At 46.9% G+C, this 21789-nt stretch overlaps 1 protein-coding gene across 3 annotated transcripts in view; it reads left to right on the forward strand.

Annotated features, from left to right (window-relative positions):
- Nucleotides 1-1861: 1861 nt before the first annotated feature.
- SERPINE2 (serpin family E member 2) overlaps nt 1862-21789 on the forward strand; it is a 64411-nt gene continuing 44483 nt past the window's right edge. Inside the window, exon 1 of one of the 3 annotated variants that reach the window (XM_043445495.1) lies at nt 1862-1992. The gene's annotated coding sequence lies outside the window, so the exon portion shown is untranslated. Of the gene's footprint in view, nt 1993-2325; nt 2599-3208; nt 3231-21789 lie in introns of those variants that run through there. The other 2 variants (XM_043445496.1, XM_043445494.1) reach the window with 2 other exon arrangements.

Raw genomic sequence — 21789 nt, forward strand, 5'->3', positions numbered from 1 at the left:
TGTCTTTTACAGATGAAGAATCTGAACCCTCACTATGTTCTAATTGGGAAAATAAAACATTTTTCACCTTAAAAAAATGTTGATTCCATTAAAACAAGAAACTGAAACCCTTTAAAATAATATTTTTTCATTTCTTTCAAAAATCAGAGTAATTTTACTGAAAATTTGAAATTGAAAGTAGTTACCAAAGTGTTTGAGACATGAATCAATCTATCCATGTTAATATCCTGATTGTGATGTTACACAGTAGTTTCACAAAATGCTACCCTTGGAGCAAACAGGACAAAACATACAAGGAACCTTTCTGATATTTCCTACAGCTGCAATGTGAACTCACAATTATCTCAATAAAAGTGTTCAATTTAAAAAGCGTGATGGAGTAAGCAGATAAGAATCCACCCGCCAACGCAGGGGACACCAGTTCGATCCCTGGTCCAGGAAGATTCCACATGCCACGGGAACAACTAAGCCAGTATGCCACAAATACTGACCCCACGAGCTGCAACTACTGAAGCCCGCGAGCCCTCGAGCCTGTGCTCTGCAACAAGAGAAGCCACCGCAATGAGAAGCCGGTGCATCGAAACTAGGACGTGGCCCCCACTCGCCACAAGTGGAGAAAGCCCACGCACAACAACAAAGACCCAGTGCAGCCAACAATAAATAAAATGTTTTCAAAAGTGATGGAGATAGAAATGGATGGGGGGATCAGGCAGGCTTTCAGAAGCTGGCTTCACCTACATCTTGGTTCTCGTTTGTTTCTCCTCTGGTCCCCTGGATGACTCCTATCTGGAAGACATTAATTCCAGTTTCTCCACCTCTGGGCTTTCTCCTCTAGCCTCTTCCACCTCCATCTCATTGTTCCCAGCTCCAGCTCACCCTGCCAGATGAGACCAAGCGATAACGCTGTCCCTGGAGCAATACCTAACCTTGTTAATAGTCACTTGGCATTGCCCACCCACTAGTCAAAACATAGTTATTGAGCAACTACTTTGATGGAGTACTGGCTCCAGGCACTAAGAACTAGGTGACTTAGAAACCATATTCAACTGGTTTCTCTTCCCTGCTTTCTGGGAGTATATATTCTAATGAGAAAGGATGGGGGAAAAAACTAGCCAAGAAACAGGTGAAAAAAAAATCATGATGAGAGTTATTAACAATGTAATGGGTTGGAGAAAGAAGGAAGTGGCTTTAGCTCAAGTGACCAGGAAAGGTTTTCTAGAGAGGGTGACATTTGAGTTGCAACCGGAGGTAAAAGGAAGTAGTCATGAGGAAGACCATGGGGAGAAAAAAAAGCATTTCAGGCAGAGGGAACAAGGAAAAAGGATCTGTATCCTGCATATAACTGAATATAAATACTAGACACGAGAGTAAAGCAGTGAAAGGCATTTTCTCTTTGTGAACTGTTTCCTTTTTGTTTCAGGACCAAACCTCCCATAGATAGTTTCCCTCTATGAGAGGCTGTGAAAATCCTTCCAAGAGTCCAAATTGCTCTCATCAGTACGTGCAAGCTTAGTTCAAGGATGTGTTTCAGATTTACATTTTTTTCCCCCTCACAGTTGGGGCCGTGGGCCTGGTGATGAGGATTCCGCACTGTTTAAGGGCGACATAAATTATATGTCATTCAAGTTGGGTACCCACGAACCTAAGTCGACGCAAAGGAGGGCTGAATACGGGAGATCTGGGTAACACAGCTGGAAGCGGGACAGTGATTTGTCGCCAGCCTCTGGGGTCTGTGCCCCTCTGCGGCGCACAAGGTCCCATCGGCGACAGTAGCCGGTTGGGAAGGGCCGGATGCCCTGGGCTCTGCGGGTACCTTACGCTGTCACCACAAGCAGGAATCCAGTTTTCTGGATTCCCTCGTCTGCCTATTGCCTAGGGCGACCAGCGGCCGCTCCTCTGTCCCCGAGGCCGGGAGAAGTCGGCTCTGGGGCACCGGGCGATCTGTCCCTCCCCAGCCGCGACCTGGCACCGTTCACCCCATCACCCGGAACGGTAGGCACTCTCCCGGGGCGTCCCACCCCGTCTCTCCCGGGGCAGGCTGGGGAGGGTGGGGGGTGGGAGAACAAGCCCAGACGACCCGCCCGGCGTCCCAGGGACGCGCCGCGAGTCCTTGGGTCCCTCCCCGCCTCCCACACCCCCCGCCGAGCCCGGCGACCCACGTGCAGCACGGCCCGGGCTGGCGCCGCACCTCGGGGTCGGCGCGTCTCCCGGCGCTTTCCGGCGCAGCCCCGGGTCGGGAACCCGCGGGGGGCGGCCTCGGCGGGACGGCGGCGGGAGCGGGGGCGCCCCGGAGTGCGGGCGCGGGGACGCGGCGGCCGCCGGCACACAAAGAAGGCGGCGGGAAGGCGGGGCGGGGCGGGCCGGGGGCGGGGGCGGCAGGAAGGGGCGGGGGCCGCGCGGGCCGCCGATAAAGCCCCCGCCGCCGTGGCCGGCGGCTCGCGCTGTAGGGTTGCCAGGCTGCGCGGCTTGTGCAGGCGCCGCCGCCTCACTCCTCGCCGCTCTTCCTCCCCCGACTTCCCCCGCCCCGCCAACACCCGGCTCCGGCTCCGGCCGCGCCGCGCCCCACGGCCGCCACCTGGGGATCCCGAGCGAGGGGCGGTGAGTACGGGGCTGCGCGCCCGCGGCCGATCCCGGGCGCCCGAGGGGCGGGAGGGGAGCGGCCGGGGCTGCCCGCCGCGCCGGGGACGGTCCCGGAGCTCCGCGCGCCGCAGGCTGCGCGCCGTGACCTTGCGCCCGGCCGGGAGGCTGCGGGGCGAGCGGGGCCCGGGGGCGCTGGCGTCGGGCGGAGGAACTTTCTCAGTCTCGTCAGACCGGGCTGCCTCGGCCACGGCGGCGTGCGCGCCCGGCCCCTCGGGGAGCCGGGGTGGGACCCGGGCGGGGAGCCGAGGGGCCGCGCTTACGGTGGCGTCCAGGTGTGCCCGCGACCGGGAGTTCTGGGGCCGCCGTGGCTGCTGCCGGTCCGTCCTATCGGGCGCCCCTGACCCTGAACTTGGGGTACACAGGTACTCGCGGGCGTCCCCTACCCCGTACTTTACTGGTGCACCTCCTCTTACGGAGGACTCCTACGGACTCCTACTTGTTACCGCTGCCTGAGCAGAGTGGGGGTAACGTGTGGTTTGGGGGAGAGCCTTTGGTTTCCTGCCTCCGATTTAACCCTGTGGAGCAGATCTTTGCTTTTTTTTTTAATCGCCTGTCGCAATGGGACTTGCAATACAGATTAGTGCCTACAGGTAAGGTGAAAGTACTCAGAAATTCTGGGGGAACTGGGTGTTTAATTTGCCTACAAACTGAGTGCAGAGGAAAGGCTTCTATTACATAAGACAGCACTCCACCTTCAGGTATCATGGAAGATGCTCTCAAAGGTTTTACTGTTTTAATGAACGAAAAATAATCTTCGCCTATGTCTCTCTCGAGAAATCTCTAATGCTGCTGTGTCTTGCTTTGACTACTTCTCAGGGAGCATTTTTATATTTATATTCTTATATTTAGCATCAACATAAAAAGGTGTTTGAAGATTTGACTTCCTCTTTCAAGCCAGGAAGCAGATTACCCCTCTGAACTGTTCAGGAGCAATCTACGTGATAATTTTATACTTTGGAGATTTTATATCGAAAGTTGAACACTGATAACTGGGAAAAATGTAAGCGTTGCTAATTTGTATATCTAAAGCACACTTCAGAAATTGAAGATACCTTCAATGCTGTCTGCATATATAAATCAGTAATTATGGGCTGTTTGCAATATTTCAGCGAAAATTTTCTTCAGGCATGCAAATGAAGGTGTTAGCTGAAATCATGTAAGTTTTCTTTCAACTCTGAGTTTTGATTCTTGCTTGAAATGTGGTTCAAAAATATTGTACAGTGCAGGGCAATTAGAAGGTCAGCAAGATGTCATCTTTCTTTTTTTTTATTCTTTAAAAAATCAATCTATGCAGAAAATTTCGTCTCCCGTGAACTTCACTTATTAGTGTAATTTTAAAAGGACAGAAATGAGTCAGTCTCTAAAGGACAGTAATTTTCAGTTCCACACGTCAGTAACCAAATACTAGTCAGAGATTGTTTGAGGTGGCAGAGTTGAAAATGAGGTGGGGACCCAGTCAGGCCCCAGCTACCCGTCTCTATAGCCGTCCTCTGCCAACCAGTCCGTCTCCCACAGCATGGATGACTTTGTCCCGTGGGCTTTCTCTCCTCCCCTAGTCCCACAGTTCACGTAGAAGATGCTCCCCTGCCTGCTTCTTTGACCAGCTCAACTCCAGGGATCTCCACCCACTCTGGCTACTGGGTCCTCTACATCCGGGTCTTGCCCTCACCCAGAGTTGCTCAGCTTCTGAAATCAGCATCTCAGTGTCTCTGCACCACAGGCTCCTTCCTTCCGGGTTGCAGATTGGTCCTCCCATCACAACTCTTCTTGACCATAGGAGATCTCTTCCCCACCCTCCTTCCCCTTTGGCAGGTGACTAATGACCCATTCTGCAGGGAAAACAGGAGTCACTGGATTGATGTCTCTGCATGTCCCACCCCATTTCCTTCCCACAGACTTTTCCACAGTTACCCACATCCAAGAAATCTTAAGCACCTGTTGTGTCCGGGCACTTTGTTAGGCCCTGATGTATGGTAAAGATAGCAGGTCCGTGCTCTTCTGAAACAGTCTTTCTTGTGGAAGCAGACAGACAGAAAGCAAATATAACTATGCTCTGATAGAGTTGGAATACGGTAGAATAATAGAAGAAAAATCGGGGGATGGGCAGGGACTTAAGAGAAGATCAGAGAGACAGAGACACATCTGACAGTGCCTCATGACTCCCTATGAACTCTTTAAAAAAAAAAATTTATTTATTTTAATTGGAGGCTAATTACTTTACAGTATAGTGGTGGTTTTGCCATACATTGACATGAATCAGCCACAGATGTGCACGTTAACAGTATTTTAAAAGCATCATAACCTCCCTTGTCCCTGCATCCCCAACTCATCTAAGTGACCACCTGTGTATCCAGGTCTTCTTAAGTGAGTTAACCCTTCCTCAGGCTCCCCTTTCTTCTCAACTCTGCAACCTGGCCAGTCTCCCCACAGTAGGAGTTATTGTTCAGTCGCTCAGTTGTGTCCAACTCTTCGCGACCCCATGGACAGCGGCACGCCAGGCTTCTCTGTCCTTTACCATCTCCCAGAGTTTGCTCAGACTCATGTCCATTGAGTTGAGGATGCCATCCAATCATCTCATCCTCTGTCACTGTCACCCCCTTCTCTTCCTGCCCTCAATCTTTCCGAGCATCAGGGTCTTTTCCAATGAGTCGGCCTCTTCCACATCAGGTGGCCAAAGTATTAGAACTTCAGCTTCAGCATCAGTCCTTCCAATGAATATTCAGGGTTGATTTCCTTTAGGATTGACTGGTTTGATCTCCTTGATGTGCAGGGGACTCTCAAGAGTCTTCTCCAACACCACAGCCCAAACGTGTCAATTCTTTGGCACTCAGCCTACTTTATGGTCCAACCATACATGACTACTGAAAAAATCATAGCTTTGACTATATGGACCCTTGTCGGCAAAGTGATGTCTCTGCTTTTCAATATGCTGTCTAGGTTTGTCATAGCTTTTCTTCCAAGGAGCAAGGGTCTTTTAATTTCATGGCTGCAGTCACCATCTGCAGTGAATTTTGGAGCCCAAGCAAATAAAGTCTGTCACTGTTTCCATTTTTTCCCCATTGAGACACCATAATTCCTGAAGGATCTGAGGATGTCCTGTAGACCTTTCTGCAGGACTGGGTATGGATCTTTCCTCTTTTTCTCTTGGATACTTTTCTTCTTCCCTAGTTGCCATCTCCTGCTGGTTTGCCTTCTGCCTCCCTGGCAACTCCACTACCTCCCGGGGTTTCCTGGGGCTCAGGTCTCACCCATATTGAGCTCTATGAGGAATGTTTGAGTTACCATTTTACCATGGCTTCCACTTTCACCAGTTCAAAGTCCCAGATTGTATCTTCAGCTAGTTCCCTCCAATCTAGTGGGCTGATCCATGCTCCCACAATAAGTCCAAAAGCGATTTTAGTTTTTAATCATCCACCCCATACCTGTTTCATCCTTAGCAAAAACCTGTCCCCTGTCTTATGTGATGGCGCCACCATTCACCAGGGGGCTAAAGCAGGGACCTCCCAGGGTCGCCAGACTCCTCCAGCAGCCACCAGCCCCCCACATCCAGACAGTCACCGAGTCCTAGTGCTGGTGCTGTGAAATCCCTTAAACCACAGCTTAAACCTGTGGCCTGGTTCTGCTTTGCAGTCCAGAAGTGGCACAGTGATGGCCAGTGCGCCATTTCTAGCTGGCAGACATATCGTTGGCCTGAACACATGTCTACAGAAATTGAGTTAACCTTTAGAAAGGTTGAGTTATCACTTGGATTTACAGCTACTCTTAAAAACCAGGGGCCCTGGAACAGGAGGCCTGCGTTGCCATGTAGCAGCACGTGGCTGGCATGGAGCTCCCAGGGCCCGGGTAGGCTGGAGACTGCTTGCTTTCCACTCCCCCTGGACCCATGGTCCCCCCTTACAGCAGCTTCCCAGCGCCCATGGTCTTCTGAGCTGGCAACCACAGGCTGGGGGATGACCACGGGCAGTCCTGAGTGACTGACTGCACCGTCTCCTGCCTGGTCTTTCACACTAGTTTTGTACGCCTTTCAAACCATTGTCCACGTTGCTGCTGGGCCTACTTACCGTGGGCCCCTCAAGTCAGAATCCGTTTGTGTCCCTCCCGAGAAAACTCAGCGCTTTCCTCTTGGGGACAAAGCCCTATTCTGAAGGAGTAGCTGTGTTGTGTCCCAAGGTCAGTGTCTCAGATTGAAGAGGTGATCTTTCTGTTCACATTTAAAGTTGCTGTACCAGAATTTCTCAAAATACTTTTGAGCCTCTCCATGGAGGGTTGCAGATACATAATTCTGGTATTGGCTCACCTGTACTGAAATGCAGTCTCTGCTGATAATAAACCATTTCCACAGACCTCACCACCCTCCTCCTGCCCCATTACCACAGGAGGAGACAGGGCAGGCTGAATTCAATGTCCCAAAGCCAGAAGACCTCAGCCCTTGGAACATGGTTCAGCTCATCTCACATGGTGCCCAGAGTCATGCACTGTGTTCCCAAGAGCACTTAGCTCCCTTTGGGCAGTCCTATCCCACAAGTCAGCACTCAGCCAGACAACTTGCCACAGGGCCCTTCTCTCCAGCACCTCCCCAGGCTGCTGGCCATTTGTAATGACTTGACAAAGGCCAAGCTTTCTTCAGTCCCTTCCCATCTCCCTGCTGCATTGTTGTTCAGTTGCTAAGTTGTGTCCAGCTCTTTGCGACCCCATGGACTACAGCACACCAGGCTTCCCTGACCTTCACTATCTCCCAGAGCTTGCTCAAACTCATGTCCATTGAGTCGGTGGTGCCATCCAACCATCTCATCCTCTGTCACCCCCTTCTCCTCCTGCCCTCAATCTGTGGCCAAAGTACTGGAGCTTCAGCTTCAGTTTCAGTCCTTGCAATGAATATTCAGAGTTGATGTCTTTCAGGATCAATTGGATTGATCACCTTGCTCTCCAAAGGACTCTCAAGAGTCTTTTCCAACACCACAACTTTATTTTCTTGCAAAACTGAACTTCCTACAGACTTACCACACCATGATGCTGCCCTTGCCTCCTTATCTTGGCTCCTACTGGACCTCTGCCTGGAATTCTCTTTCTCCATCTTCTGCGTTCGTTGTCTGGCCAACTTCCACTTTTTCAGGACTCACATCTCGTGTCACCTGTTCCAAAAAGTCTTTCCTGAAGACCAGTAAGTAGTATCCGCCAGTCCTCCCTGATGCACATGTGGTATGCACACACATGTACACTACCCAATGGATGCCTTTCTGATGGTGGTTACTGTGTCATGGCAACATGCTCTATCCACCAGATTCCCAAATGGTGTGAAGTTGTGCTTCAGTTCTGGTTACATTTGCACCAGCAATGGTGCATGACCCAAAGGCGTTTAATGGATGTTGAACTAAACCATTTTCATATCTTTCATAAGTTTTCTGCACATTTTATGAACCAGTGCTTGTCTTCTGGGCTTAAAGGGGAGCTCTGCCTCTAGACCTCTACCCCTGGTGCTGGTACTTCTGCACTTAATCAATCTATATCCTAACATAAAAAGAATGTTTGATCAACCATGTCTTCTAAGACAGAACATTACTGAGAAAAAAGCGGAAGTCTAACACAGAAGGGCTTCTGTGTCTGTGTTCACTTCATTTATCCTCATTTGAACCCTTTTTGGCTTCGTTCTGTCTTCCTTGAAGTCCACTGGCTATACTTCGTATTTCACAATTTGTAGAAGGTAGAATTGTTGTTGTTCAGTTTCTGAGTAGTGTCCGGCTCTTTGCGATCCCATGGACCATAGCCCACCAGGCTCCTCTGTCCATGGGTTTCTCCAGGCAAGAATATTATAGTGAGTTGCCATTTGCTTCTCCAGGGGATCTTCCCAGACCAGGGATTGAACCCATGTCCTCTGCATTAGCAGACGGATTTTCTACCACTGAGCTACCAGGGAAGCCCACAAGGTAGAAGACCTTCTAGCTTATTTCCACTAACCTTTTCAATGATGGTGATAGCATGCCTTCTTTCTGACCCATTTTTTGTTGTTATGATTTTTTTTTTTTTTTTTCAGTTTTTGCCAGGGCAGTTTTTTGGCTAATGTCTTAAGCTAAGTTTAGTGGAAGGAGGCCTGGGTTGGGAGAGGGTATGCACTGTGCCATAAAAGATTTATATAGTTGACCATTTGGATCTTAATTTCCTTACCTATACAATAGGTGTGTTGAAATAGTGATCTCAAATGTTTTATTAAAAAAAAAACAAAACAGTTTAACTTCTTGGCTTATGTTCCTTTCTGACCCAGCTTTCTCATAAATATCAGGCCTAGATGAAATTTTCTCTGAAATGCAGTTATATGTTTATCTGCATGAAATTCTTCTCTTTCATTTTTTCTTTTAAACCAAATAAATCATTCAGTTTGGCTCTTTAGGGCTCAGAAATAGCATTGAGGCCCAACAGGAAGATGTATTTGGTTTGTATTCCTACTTGGAGGCATTTATAAAAATGTGTGATACATTGAGTCCCGTATACTGGGATCTTCTTTGTAAACCTCTGTCTCCATTCATAAATGTGTCCTCCTTCTCTTTGCAGAACCATCTTTCCTCATGAGTAGATTGTATGTCTAATCTAAAAATCAATATTGGGTTTAAAAAAACACCCTTAGGTATGGAATGGAGTCAGATGCAATAAACTACACCTTTAGGTTATTTCTTATCTCTAAGTTCACAATTTGTTTAAGAACACTGAAAGACTAGGACAGTTTTATTTCTCTTTTGAGAAATGCTACCTTTCACCCAACAGGCCAAGTCAATTTACACAGTAAATGATTCTCCCTTTATTCTGCTGTTAGATTTCCAGGTCTGGATGTCAGCCCAGTCCAGAGAAGTTGGCGTTCCTTCTGTGCCTCTTTTTTGTGCATGGGGATGGCCACTGAGCCTCAGCAGTCTTCTATTTGTAATTCCATTCATGCATTTGGACAAACATTTCATCCCCATTTCCTCCCTGAATTCCTTCAAAGGTTGGGGTGGATGCCCTAATTCAAGATGAGACCAGGAACACCCCATGCTCCTGCCTCAGTCTGACCTCAGACTTTGCCCTTTGCCTCAGAAGATAATTGGAAAATTGGAGCCCACTGTGCCTTTCTATTTTTATCAGTTCATTCTTGGGAGAATGATAATATGGAGATATTTTAATGTAAAACATAAATAAATCCTATGAAAAAGCAGAAAGGATTTCTTACAATGACTGCAGACCTTGGTGAATATACTTTGTTTTGTTTTTGTTTTTGTAATGACCTCCCCCACCTTACAGCAGAGAGAAGTCCAGTAACCTGGGGAATTTCTATGAGCATGATAAAAATAGCATCAGTCCTTTGTCCCCGCCCCGTGCCCCACCCCCCACACACCCTCTGCATTTAGTGCCAACTAATACAGCTATAGAAAAAAATAACTATTTGTTTTTGGCCCCAGTTTTTATGGGCCAAATCTTGAAAGTGAATGTGGGCAGGTGAGAAAGTTTAACATTGAATATGAACCCCACTGGAAAATGAACAAGGTGACTGAAAATGAAAATAGATTTTTCTTTCTTTTGAGAAAATACCGTATAAATAATGGCGGTGTTTGCCTTTTCTACTAAAAAAAAAAAATGTTTTTTTTGGTCTTTTTTTTTTTAACCAGTGAATCCACTTAGGAGAAAATTATTTTTATTAAGGATTTGGTCACTGATTAGATTATATGCACTTTAATTACTGTCTGATCTTTTGGTTACAAGTGCAGAAGTATGATCAAGTGTAGTCAAAATAACTGACTCAAAAACACGGAGAGCCTGGGGGGAGCTACTGGCTTACGTTGCTGACCCGGAGCCAGGGTAAGGGTGCTTTGACCCTGGAGGTGGCCGGAACTAGAGACACGTCCTTGAACCTCTTTTCTTTCCCACCATGTCTTGTCTCTGAACCACGACTGTAGGCACCTTCAGGCTGACCTTCCTACAGCCTCAGGATTAAAGAGGAAAGATGAGCTTCCTGGCTGTTTAGGTCAGAAAAAAAATCCCAGGGGCGCACTCTGATTGGCTCAGGTTGGGTCATGTGCCTTTCCCTGGACCAATGGCTGTGGTCAGGGGAATGAGAGCCTGTGATTGGCTAGGTTCTGAGTCACATGGTCGAAACCTGCAGTCAGAGGAAGGAGGAGTAGTGAGAGAAGTGTGCTGGTTAGTATTTGTATGCAGAGGTTTGATAGAGGTTCAGCGTCTCTCCTCCAGCCTCATGGCTGCTTGTAGGACAGATATTAACATCATTCCCATTCAGACAGTTGTGCAGAAGAGTGTATAGCCGCCCAGGTGTCCGTGGTTACTCATACAGTCTGTATGTGTCAATGCCAGAGCCTGAACCCAGGTCTGTAAACGTGTGAGCTCTGAGCTCACACTATGAACCGCCAAAGATTTATGACTCATCAATATTTATAACCTCTCAAAAAGAAACCCGTGTCAAACCACGGGCCCCCTTTCAAGAGACTATCTTCTTTCCTTGCTGTATAATGTCTTTCAATAAGACAATCAAAACAGAGACGGAAAGAGGCTAATACTTTTGTGTTAGCTTTGAAGTAATGTTTTCACGCCTTTGGGCCCCTGGGCCCGGTTGTTTCTTAGAGACTTGTTTTTTTCCTGGGACTCACACTCTAAAATTAATACTGACCTTTGGATTGAAAAGGTAGAGTGCATATACGCAGAGTCCAAGAGAATAACATATGTTTAAGCTGGATGAAACTGAACTAAAGGACAAAGGTGACATATTTTTAAAGGATGTCTACTCCACAACTGTGTAGACTTAGGTTAAAACATTGAGATTTAACTTGTTTTTATGGTTTTCTTTATCTTTAACTTTATTTCAGAGTTTGTCATATCTTGTGGTATATGTTCTCCCCATCCTCCTCTTCCTCCTTTGTATAGTGTAGTAATTAAGAGTATGGAACATGTAGAGATGAATGGGCTTTCATCTGTATCTAGATTATATTGGATACTAGCTGGAGGTCAGGGGGCTGTAGCCAATTTACTAGACTTCTCCAAGCCTCAGTTTCTTCATCTGTGAACTGGGCATGAAGGTAATCACATCTTAAGTGTTGTGAGGATGCAGTGGAGAGTATGCTTTAGGTGCTGAGCACAGAGCCTCGATTGGAGTTGACTTCCAGGACATGAGATGGAGGTGGGGTTCTATTCGTCACAGTAGTCCATGTGAACGTTTCACTCCTGGGACCTGTGTTTTCATTGTGCCTTTGACCTCATGAATGAGGAACTTGCTGTCTGTGTTTGCATACTTAGTTTCCAGACCCCTTTTCTGTAAAATTCTCGTGAACAGTATTCCCAGTGATCAGCTGATCATCTGTCTTTTCCACAGGCTTCCAGCTCCTCTGGTATTGGCCACAGAGCAAAGGATAGCTGGTGCATGAAATAAACTCACTTTTAGTCCACCTTTGAGGAAACATAAGCAGCAGTATTACCATTAGGTCTTTCTAGGGGCATATTGCAGGCTGGCCTTGTCAGACTGGGTGCTGTTTTTTTTTCTTATTGTAGTTATGAAGAATGAATAAATTGCACAGTAGGAAAAGTAATCTTAGGTAAAAGTAATCTTTAATATTTAGGTTTCTGCAGATGTAGCATCCAAAGTCTTCCCCTTTTGTTCTTGTTTGTCTGACTGTGAAAAAGTCATTTTATTGTATCCAGTGATATCCATATATCCAGAAATAGCCATTTTAAGCACATGGTCATCTAATTATGATTTGATGCCTTCATTATACAAAAGAGTTCTGTGAATGTTGGATTAACCATTGCCAACATTCCTAGATAGGAAATGTATTTTCAACTGCCATTAGTATGATTTAAGAATGTTACTGGCAAATATACATGTGGGACTTTTTATAGCACCCAGTGTATGCCCTAACCTGAATTGTTGCTTGGACAATGAGTTGGGAAATGCCAAGGAGATTCTGGGTGATGACTTAATTATAGAGTTTTCTTTCTAAAAAGAAAAGTTTTCTCTTTGAAGTTACTTTAGTGATAGACTCATATGGTGTCTTGCCAAACCTGTATTCATTTCTTAAAGACATGTTAATTAAAGTAGCAACTTAGAAGATTGGCCAGAGATGCCGAAGTATTCATAGTGAACCTCTTCTTGTGCAGCTAGGTCATTAATCATGACCAGTGCTAGTCATACTAATGTGAATTGATTCAGCAGTTACTGAAAACAGAGTTGTTTCATGCATGTATATCACTTAGTAGTCTAAAATTTCTTTAAGAAGGATAAGTATATTTTTTATATACACATTGGCAGAAATGTGCTTTTCTGATACTCTCTATCATGTGTTCTACTTATTTGTGTGTGTCTTCTCCGCCCCACTAGGAAATCTTCAGGATTTTGTAGTCTCTTTTATTCCTCTGGTCTCCTTCCACAGTACCTGACACAGAGGAGCCCAGAAGATGCTTGAAACGGGGAATGAAGTGAAAGATCAGTGGGTCATCAGGGTGTCAAGTGCTATGGGACACCTTTTATACACGATCTTGTTGAATCTAAACAGATGGAAATTAAGTAAGGTGGAAATTAGTCGTACTTCACAGATGAGAACACTGAGGTTCAAGTGTGTGAAGCACCCTTCTGAGATTCATGCCCATGGGATGTTCACTCCAGATCTGGGTGTCTCAGTAGAGATTTTTGATTCTGAAACAGTGTTTTCAGGGAACAACCAAGGCTAAACAATGGTGGTCGAACCCACAGACCATGGCTGGATGAGGGTGACTTGGAAAGTCAAATGAACCTGGATTAAGTGTCTTGTTCTATGCTTAGTAATTTTATGTCTGCAAAACATTCTCTGCGTCCTCCACCCCCACTCCCCGCCATCAGTCCTGAGCTCCAGTTCCAAAGCTAAAGAATGGAGATGATAAGGATGCAGCTTCATTGCAGAGAGAGATTAAACTGTTCCTGTTTTACAGACAGGGAAATAGAAAATATTACAAGTTAGGTCACCTGAGCAGCCCTAGGATGTTCTGTGAATGAGGAACTTGGAGGCTCCCTGAGGGTCAGGAAGCTGGGCAAGAAATGGACTGTGTCCAGGTCTCAGTTTCCTTCCCCTTGAATTGAGCGCTGTGATACCCACTTTTCAGGAGCTTGGAAGGCTCAGCCATGCTGATGCTAAAGCCTTTTACTCAGAGGAGTTGTTTAAATGTCAGTCGCTACAATGCATGTGTGTTCGTATGTGTGTGTCTGTATATGTAGAGGTAAGAGTGTGCCCAGTGTGACGTGTTGGCTTGTGGCTGACAAGCACAAACGTGCAGACGGCCCTCTTGGGTAATGTGGCCCTTTCTTCTTCTTTCAGGTTACTCTCCACAGAATCCATTTTGCCCTAAATTGTGTAGAATTGCTATTTACTGATTTGTATCCATAATAAAAGTTGGTCATTTAGTCTCTCATGGGCTATCTATGGCTAAATACATGGAAATAACTTCTCCATGGCAGAGAGATCAGATCTCATAAAAAATATGACAGTTTTAACATATGACTTTGGAAAGTGTAAAACGTTACTTGCATGTAACTTTCACTTTCAGTAAATACTCTAGACTTCAAGACACTGAAGTGTCCCGAATTGCAGCAAGGCCTGCTCTTTTCTGGGTCAGGTATGCCAAACTGGTACCTTGGGGATGCCTTAATGAGTCACTAAAAAGCATTGCATGCATGCTAAGTCAGTCACTTCAGTTGTATCTGAATCTTTGCAACCCTGTGGACTGTGGCCCTCCAGGCTCCTCTGTCCATGGGATTCTCCAGGCAAGAATACTGGAGTGGGTTGCCTTGCCATCTTCCAGGGGATTGTCCCAATCCAGGGATTAAACCCATGTCTCTTACATCTCCTACATTGACAGCTGGGTTCTTTACCACCAATATCATCTGGGAAGCCCCCAAAGGCACTAAAATGGGGGAATTTTGTCTGTGAAAAAGAATGTCCTAGTTCAAAAACTCTGTGAATGTGAAGTGAAAATTTTTCTGAAGTTGTCCCTCAGACAAAGAGAGGTTTGCTCTATATTACGGTCCTTACAGAATCTTCCATTTTGCAAAGATCTTGATATGTTTATTGGTCAGAGCTTAGCAAAAGCCCCGGATGGATGAGACTCATGAGAACACAGGCAGAAAGGACATAAGCCTGAAATCACCTTTATCAATACTTAGTATGAGCACTTAGAGAGATTGCATGATGAAAAGGCATTTTTTTAAAAAGGCAGAGAAATTGAATACAGGCTTAGTCATTATTCCTGAGGTCATCGTTTCACAATCACCAAATGTTGAATGTGTCGTGTTAGTTATGGTCATGTTAGTTGCTGTAACAAATAAACCCAAACATGTGCCATGGCTCAGACGTGATGGAACGTTATTCTCCACTTGCATAAAGCCCCAGATTGGTGTGTTGTTTTCCAACCTGGTGATTCAGCGACACAGCCTCTTTCCATCACGTGGTTCCATTTCGTTTAACAGGTCGGTTCCGAGGGCATGATGCTGATTGGCATCAAGCTGGTGGAACCAGAAAGGTCACGGCAGATTGCATATGGCAGGTCTGGATGGGCCAGGCCTGTGGGCAACATTTCTACTCCCATTTCATTGACTGCATTTCAGTCTTATAGTCACTCCCACCTACAGCACAAGCTATCACTCTGCCTTCAGTAGAAGAGGAAATGGGTTTGCTGAGAAGGTTAGCTACTCTGTCAGGTCAAATTTTATCTAAGCCACAAAGGGTCACTTTAAAATGTGACACAGCCAGTAATATGCTGTGGGGATCGCGGATATAGTTTTGCCTGTGAGGGCCACTCTTCTGATGATCTGTGGGGGGGCTTCTTATGGCTTAGGATAGACTTTTTTCATAAAGTGTCACACACAGATTTGAAAAGTACAGTATCACAGGCAGCTCGGAAGGAAAGTAGATAATGTGCTGAGGGAAATGGTTAGACTCAAAAAGCGATGACAGGCATGGAGAAGATGTCTGGGGAAAACTCTGAATTAAATTGCTTCACGGAAGGTGGAAATGGAAAGGTTCTATTTCTAGATCATAATATATGTGATTTCACATACTTAGCCATGTTGACCAGAACTTGCGGGACGGGGGCGCTGGGGTGGAGGTGTTGGGATTCTCTTGCTGGACGAGGGAACTGTCCTGTTTGGGAGACACCATGTATTCAAGCACAGATGGTACTTAGAACGTAAAAAAAACAGAGACTTTCATGCTGGAAGAAGGGGCGCCTCTTGCAGCAGCGTGGCGGAGGGTTGGCAGATGTGCTCAGAACACTGCTCAGCATCCAGGAGCAGAAGGCGAGGCGAAGCTGGGGGCAGGGATCAGCGCCAACCCTGAGCTCTGACTCGGGGGTGAAAGAGGACCCAGAGGGAGTGGACAGGGGGAGGCAAGTGACGGGACCACCTCTGCCCTCTCTCCCGGAGAAGCCTCTGGCAATGTCTGTCACGTGGTGGTGGGCATGTCCACGTCGTCTCTGGCCTCTTTCTCGCTGTGTGATGTGAGGCAGATGACGCAGCCTCTCTGCATCTCTTGTTACTTCAGCTCAAACCCAAAAGGCTGATGTGAGATTCAGTAGGATGATGCATCCACTGGGCTGTGCGCACAGGAAGAGCTTCATAAATTAGCTCTCCCCTCTCCTGTGCGCAGTGACTCGCTGGCTGCCCTGTTGGTGAACATAACTGGTCCTGAGAAGCTGGAGAGACATTCTTTGTTGTTCAGTCGCTCAGTCACATCTGAATCTGAGACCCATGGACTGCAGCACGCCAGGCTTCCCTGTCTTTCACCATCTCCATGAATTCGCTCAAACTTGTGTCCATTGAGTCGGTGATGCCATCCAACCATCTCATCCTCTGTCATCCCCTTCTCCTCCTGCCTTCAATCTTTCCCTCAGCATCAGGGCCTTTTCTAAAGAGTAGTTCTTCACATCAGGTGGTCAAAGGAATGGAGCTTCAGCTTCAGCCTCAGTCCTTCCAGTGAGTATTCAGGGTTGATTTCCTTTAAGATTGATTAGTTTGATCTCCCTGCTGTCCAAGGGACTCTCAGGAGTCTTCTCCAACACCACAGTTTGAAAGCATGAATTCTTTGGCGCTCAGCCCTCTTTATGGTCCAACTCTCACATCTCTACATGGCTGCTGGAAAAACCATAGCTTTGACTATATGGACCTATATGGCAAAGTTATGTCTCTGCTTTCTAATACGCTGTCTAGCTTTGCCATTGGAGAAGGCAGTGGCAACCCACTCCAGTACTCTTGCCTGGAAAATCCCATGGACAGAGGAGCCTGGTGGGCTGCAGTCCATGGGGTCACTAAGAGTCAGATACCACTGAGCGCCTTCACTTTCACTTTTCACTTTCATGCATTGGAGAAGGAAATGGAAACCCACTCCAGTATTCTTACTTGGAGAATCCCAGGGACAGGGGAGCCTGGTGGGCTGCCGTCTCTGGGGTCGCACAGGGTCAGACACGACTGAAGCGACTTAGCAGCAGTAGCAGCAGCTTTTCCATAGCTTTTCTTCCAAGGAGCAAGCATCTTTTAATATCATGGCTGTGGTCACCATCCACAGTGAGTTTGGAGCCCAAGAGAAAACTGTGACTTCATGACAAAAAGAAACTCAGCCTCCTCCATCCCTAATGATCTCTCACTGCAGTATCTTATAGCAGAGGTTAGAGATGGGTGAGGAGAACTTTCATTAAGTCAGTGATTTTTTTTTTCCGTATATCTGGTGCTGATTCTTTTTTAAAATTTTATTGGAGTGTAATTGATTTACAGTTCTATACACCTGAAACTGAAAACTAACAGTGTTGTAAGTCATTGATTTTTAATTCCAGAAATCCCTGTTCTCCCTCAGCTTTGTGTAAAGGCCTGTCCCATGAGGAAGAGTTCTGTGGGACCAAAGAGTGGCCAGGTCACCTCTCAGGATGGTGTCTTGTATGTGGATTCTGCAGGATGGGGGCAGGGGCAGGTATCACTGATTTGATGGGAGAGTGGAGTCACAGAGCAGGGATGGGATTTATCCCACACAGGCAGGCCTAGGGCTCAATAGTCTTACCCCACCACCATATCCAAGTGGACACCAAGTTAGAACACCTCCCCTCCCCTGCTCCACCGTCCCTCGCCCTATTCCTTCAGAAAGCACCAGCAGGGACCTCAGCGAGAAAAACGGAGTCAGACTAAAGGAAGAACCTCAGTGTTGGATGATTGAACCCAAATTTGAAATTATACTTCCCGTCACTTCAGATGGTTTCTAAGCGTTGCATAACTTTGCTGGTTGGATGGTTCTTGCCAGGGTGTCGCGACAGACAACATATAAATATAGAGTGGTGTGTCAGTTGCTCAGTTGTGTCCGACTCTTTGTGACCCCATGGGCTGAAGCCCACCAGGATCCTCTGTCCCTGGGATTCTCTAGGCAAGAATACTGGAATGTGTTGCCATTCCCTTTTCCAGGGGATCTCCCCGAACCAGGGATTGAATTTAGATATCCTGCATTGTAGGCGGTTTCTTTACAGATTGAGCCACCAGGGAAGATGGTGTAAATATAGAGTGGTCATCTTCCTAAATATTCCTTTGGGATTTTGTTTAAATACTCATTGCTGCCTCCTGGGGGATTTTCTCTGGGCCTTGTGTGTGCTAAATCATTTAACTCATGTCTGACTGTTTGTGACCCTGTGGGCTGTAGCCTGGCGGGCTCCTCTGTCCACGGGATTCTGCAGGCAGAAATACTGGAGTGGGTTGCCATGCTGTCTTGCAGGGGATCTTCCCGACCCAGGGATCAAACCAGCATCTCTTGTGTCTCCTGCATTGGCAGGTGGGTACTTTACCACCAGCACCACCTGGGAAGCCTCTCTGGGCTGCAGAGGTCTGAATCCATCAAGTCCAGGAGTGTTTGTATTCTTGGAAAACACAGCCCTCTTAAAGCCATTGTTTAAAAAGCCACTTGGAGCATTAAAAACCTCAGGTCATCAATTCCTGGTGTGAAAATGTAGGAGCGTTGGGGCTTCAGGCAAGCAGTATTGACTCAAATGTGCAGAGCACTTTAAGACAGCGTTTGATTGTACATTCTAAAACAGGGAACGCAAATTGAAATTCCTCCTGGGGGCTTTCGCTCATGCATTCTACGTGCAGTATTTTCAATTAGCTGCAGAAAAAAGTACATTCAGTGTGGGTCTATTTTTACAGCTGGGAATAGCTCTGAGAACACAATTGGCTATTTCATACATGTGAGATTTATTTAAATGACTCGTGGGGGTACTTGCAGTTTAACCAATAATTGAAAATATTATTGCAGTGTGGCAGGTAAAAGTAGGAAGTCATTTTGAATTCCTCCAAGCTCAATAGCCTTATGTTAGTCTGAGGGGCATGTGGTCGACAGGGTGAGAGCAATGTTGAGATTCCATCCTTCCCATTTCATTCCTGGGCTCTGCCACAGCGTGGAAAGAAAGAGCACTTAAGGCTGCCTGCAGGAGGGCACTCAGCAAGGAGCCAAAGCATTAAGGTGCCCTCTTGTCGTGCACTCCTGTTTTCATGCACCAGACACAGATTGAAGGTTAGATCAAACATGAGAAGCCTCATCCTTCCCCCAGTTCTTCTTGGACTACGTGTTCCGTCCCTCCACCTCCGCCACACTTTGCTTCCTGTTTCACTTCAGCCCGTCACCTAGCGAAGCTAGCTTGAGTCTCTCAGGATGGACCCACCAGCCCCTCAAGAGTTGTTCATAAATGTTACTAGAGGCTTGAAATGCATATTTGCACTGAACTGAAAACATGTAAGTGCCGGTTAGGAAACACTGTATTAAAATGCATTCTTGAACTTCCCTGAAACAGACCAGTTGTTAGAACTGCGCACTTCTGCTGCAGGGATGTGTGGGTTCTATCCCTGGTCAGGGAACTGAGATCTCCTATGCCACGTGGCAAGCCCCCTCAAAATGCATCCTTTGGATACCTGTTTACGTGTAGCTAAATCCCTTCACTGTTCATCTGAAACTATCACAACACTGTTAATGGGCTATGAAAGTGCAAAGTAAAAGTCGTGTCCGACCCTTTGCGACTCCATGAATGTACAGTTCAGTGGAATTCTCCAGGCCAGAGTACTGGAGTGGGTAGCCATTCCCTTCTCTACGGGATCTTCCCAACCCAGGGATCAAACCCAGGTCTCCCGCATTGCAGGCGGATTCTTTACCAGCTGAGCCACAAGGGAAGGCGAATAATACTGGAGTGGGTAGCCTATCTCTTCTCCAGTAGATCTTCCCGACCCAGGAGCCAAAATAAAAAATGCAAAAAACATATTTAGATATTAGAAAAAATGCATTCTTGCTCCTGCAATTCAATCAAAGCATGGGTCAGTTAGGCATTCTGTGGGCAGAATTGAAGTCTTAACCACCAGTATCTAACTTTTCTCAGGATCAACAGCTCTCAGCCAAGGGTGAGGCCCCTCTCTCCCAGGAATGTTTGCCAGTGTCTGCAGACGTTTGGTTGTCAGCCACGTGTGTGGTGCCACAGGCATCTGATAGGAGAGGCCAGGGAGACAACTCAACACCCTACGATACACAGAGCATCCCCTGCAACACAGAGCTATCCAACTTGGAACGTCAGTAGTGCCAAAGCTGTGAAGCCCTGCTCGAGAATGTTTTTTTTCTTGTTTGTTTTTTTAAAAAAGAAATGACTCCCTAAATATTGGTTGGTCAAAAGGTTCGTTTGGATTTTTCCATAACATCTAATGGAAAAATCTGAATGAACCTGTCAGTGCTTGCAAGGTGGTGGCTTCTGTAATCGATGTTGGTTGTGGTTTAGTCACTAAATCGTATCTGACTCTTTGCGACCATACTCTTTGTAGCCTGCCACGCTCCTCTGTCCATGGGATTTCCCAGGTGAGAACACTAGGGTTGATTGCCATTTCTTCCTCCAAGGGATCTTCCCCATCCAGGGATCTAACTCATGTCTCCTGCATTATAGGGTGGATTCTTTACCTCTTAGCCACCAGGGAGGCCCCGAATCAGTATTATTACATGAGGTGAATTCAGGTGATTACCGAAGGCCTGGCTTCTTCATCGACGGCCTGGTTACCGAGAGAGCACTGTGCTGTCCCCTGGGCAGCACTGGATGCTGGGGAAGTGTGAACAGGACAGAAAAAGTACTCTTTCCCCCCACCCCGCCCCAGGCACAAAGAGAAGAAGAGGCCACAAGTGTGGTAGTCAGAGCAGGATTACAGAAGCCTGAGTCTGGAAAGAGCCTGGCAGGCTTTGAATGCTGCCAGGGGGAGAGTGTACCTGCAGAGGAAGCCAGATCAGAGCAAACTGGCCAGGTTGGAGGCTGTGGGAGGGTAAGAGTTCGAGGAAGACCTGTTTGATGCAGGTGTTGGTGCCAAGGGTCAAGGTCAGCCTTCCCTATCAGCAAGGTCACTGGACAGTGCAGACCTGGGTTGGATGTGGGAGACTGATGTTCTCTTTCAGGATTGTCAGTGGCTTGCTGAGCACAAAGGAGGTGGAGAACATAGACCATTCAGGAAGCATCTCAGAAGTAGAAGGATAGAGCTTGTTGATGGTTAAATGGGGTCAGGGAGAGGATGCAGGGTGGCTCCCAGACTTCCTGCTTAGACTCTTGGAAGGAGGGGAGCCCCCTTACTGGGATGTAGGTAGTTCAGGGTGGAACCTCAAGTTTAGAGAGGAGGGCTCCTTTTTCTTCCCATCGTAGAATTTCTGTGAAAACGGGTAAGGGGACTTCTCTGTATCTATCTACCCTGTGTTTCTTTTCAAAAGAAACATTGGGTTTTAGAGTCTGCCCTGTGAGCTAAAATCTAACATATTTCTCCCGGATTGCTTCTTCTCTCCAGTTACCATCATAATAGGTTTTCCAGTGCAGCTCAGAATGATTTCTAAATGGCTTCCTTGGGCAATCATCAGGCATGTTCTGTATTAGACTTCCCCTCCACCTAAGCAAATAAAACAGTAATGAGACTCGGCTCACCATCCATGCTTCCGAGACAGGGCTCTTCTGGCTTTGCCACGCTGAAACTTTTCTGAATTGCATCGGTGTGGTCCTGCCCTATTTCATTTTCAGCTGGTAGGAAGCATGTCACCTTATACCTGAGCCTGGCAGTCTCAGAAGGAGCACCAGGAAGTCACTGGAGCCTGATAGCCATATCCTAGGTCACCCAGTGATATC

The sequence above is a fragment of the Cervus canadensis genome, chromosome 24 (assembly GCF_019320065.1).
Source record: "Cervus canadensis isolate Bull #8, Minnesota chromosome 24, ASM1932006v1, whole genome shotgun sequence".
Taxonomy (NCBI): Eukaryota; Metazoa; Chordata; class Mammalia; order Artiodactyla; family Cervidae; genus Cervus; species Cervus canadensis.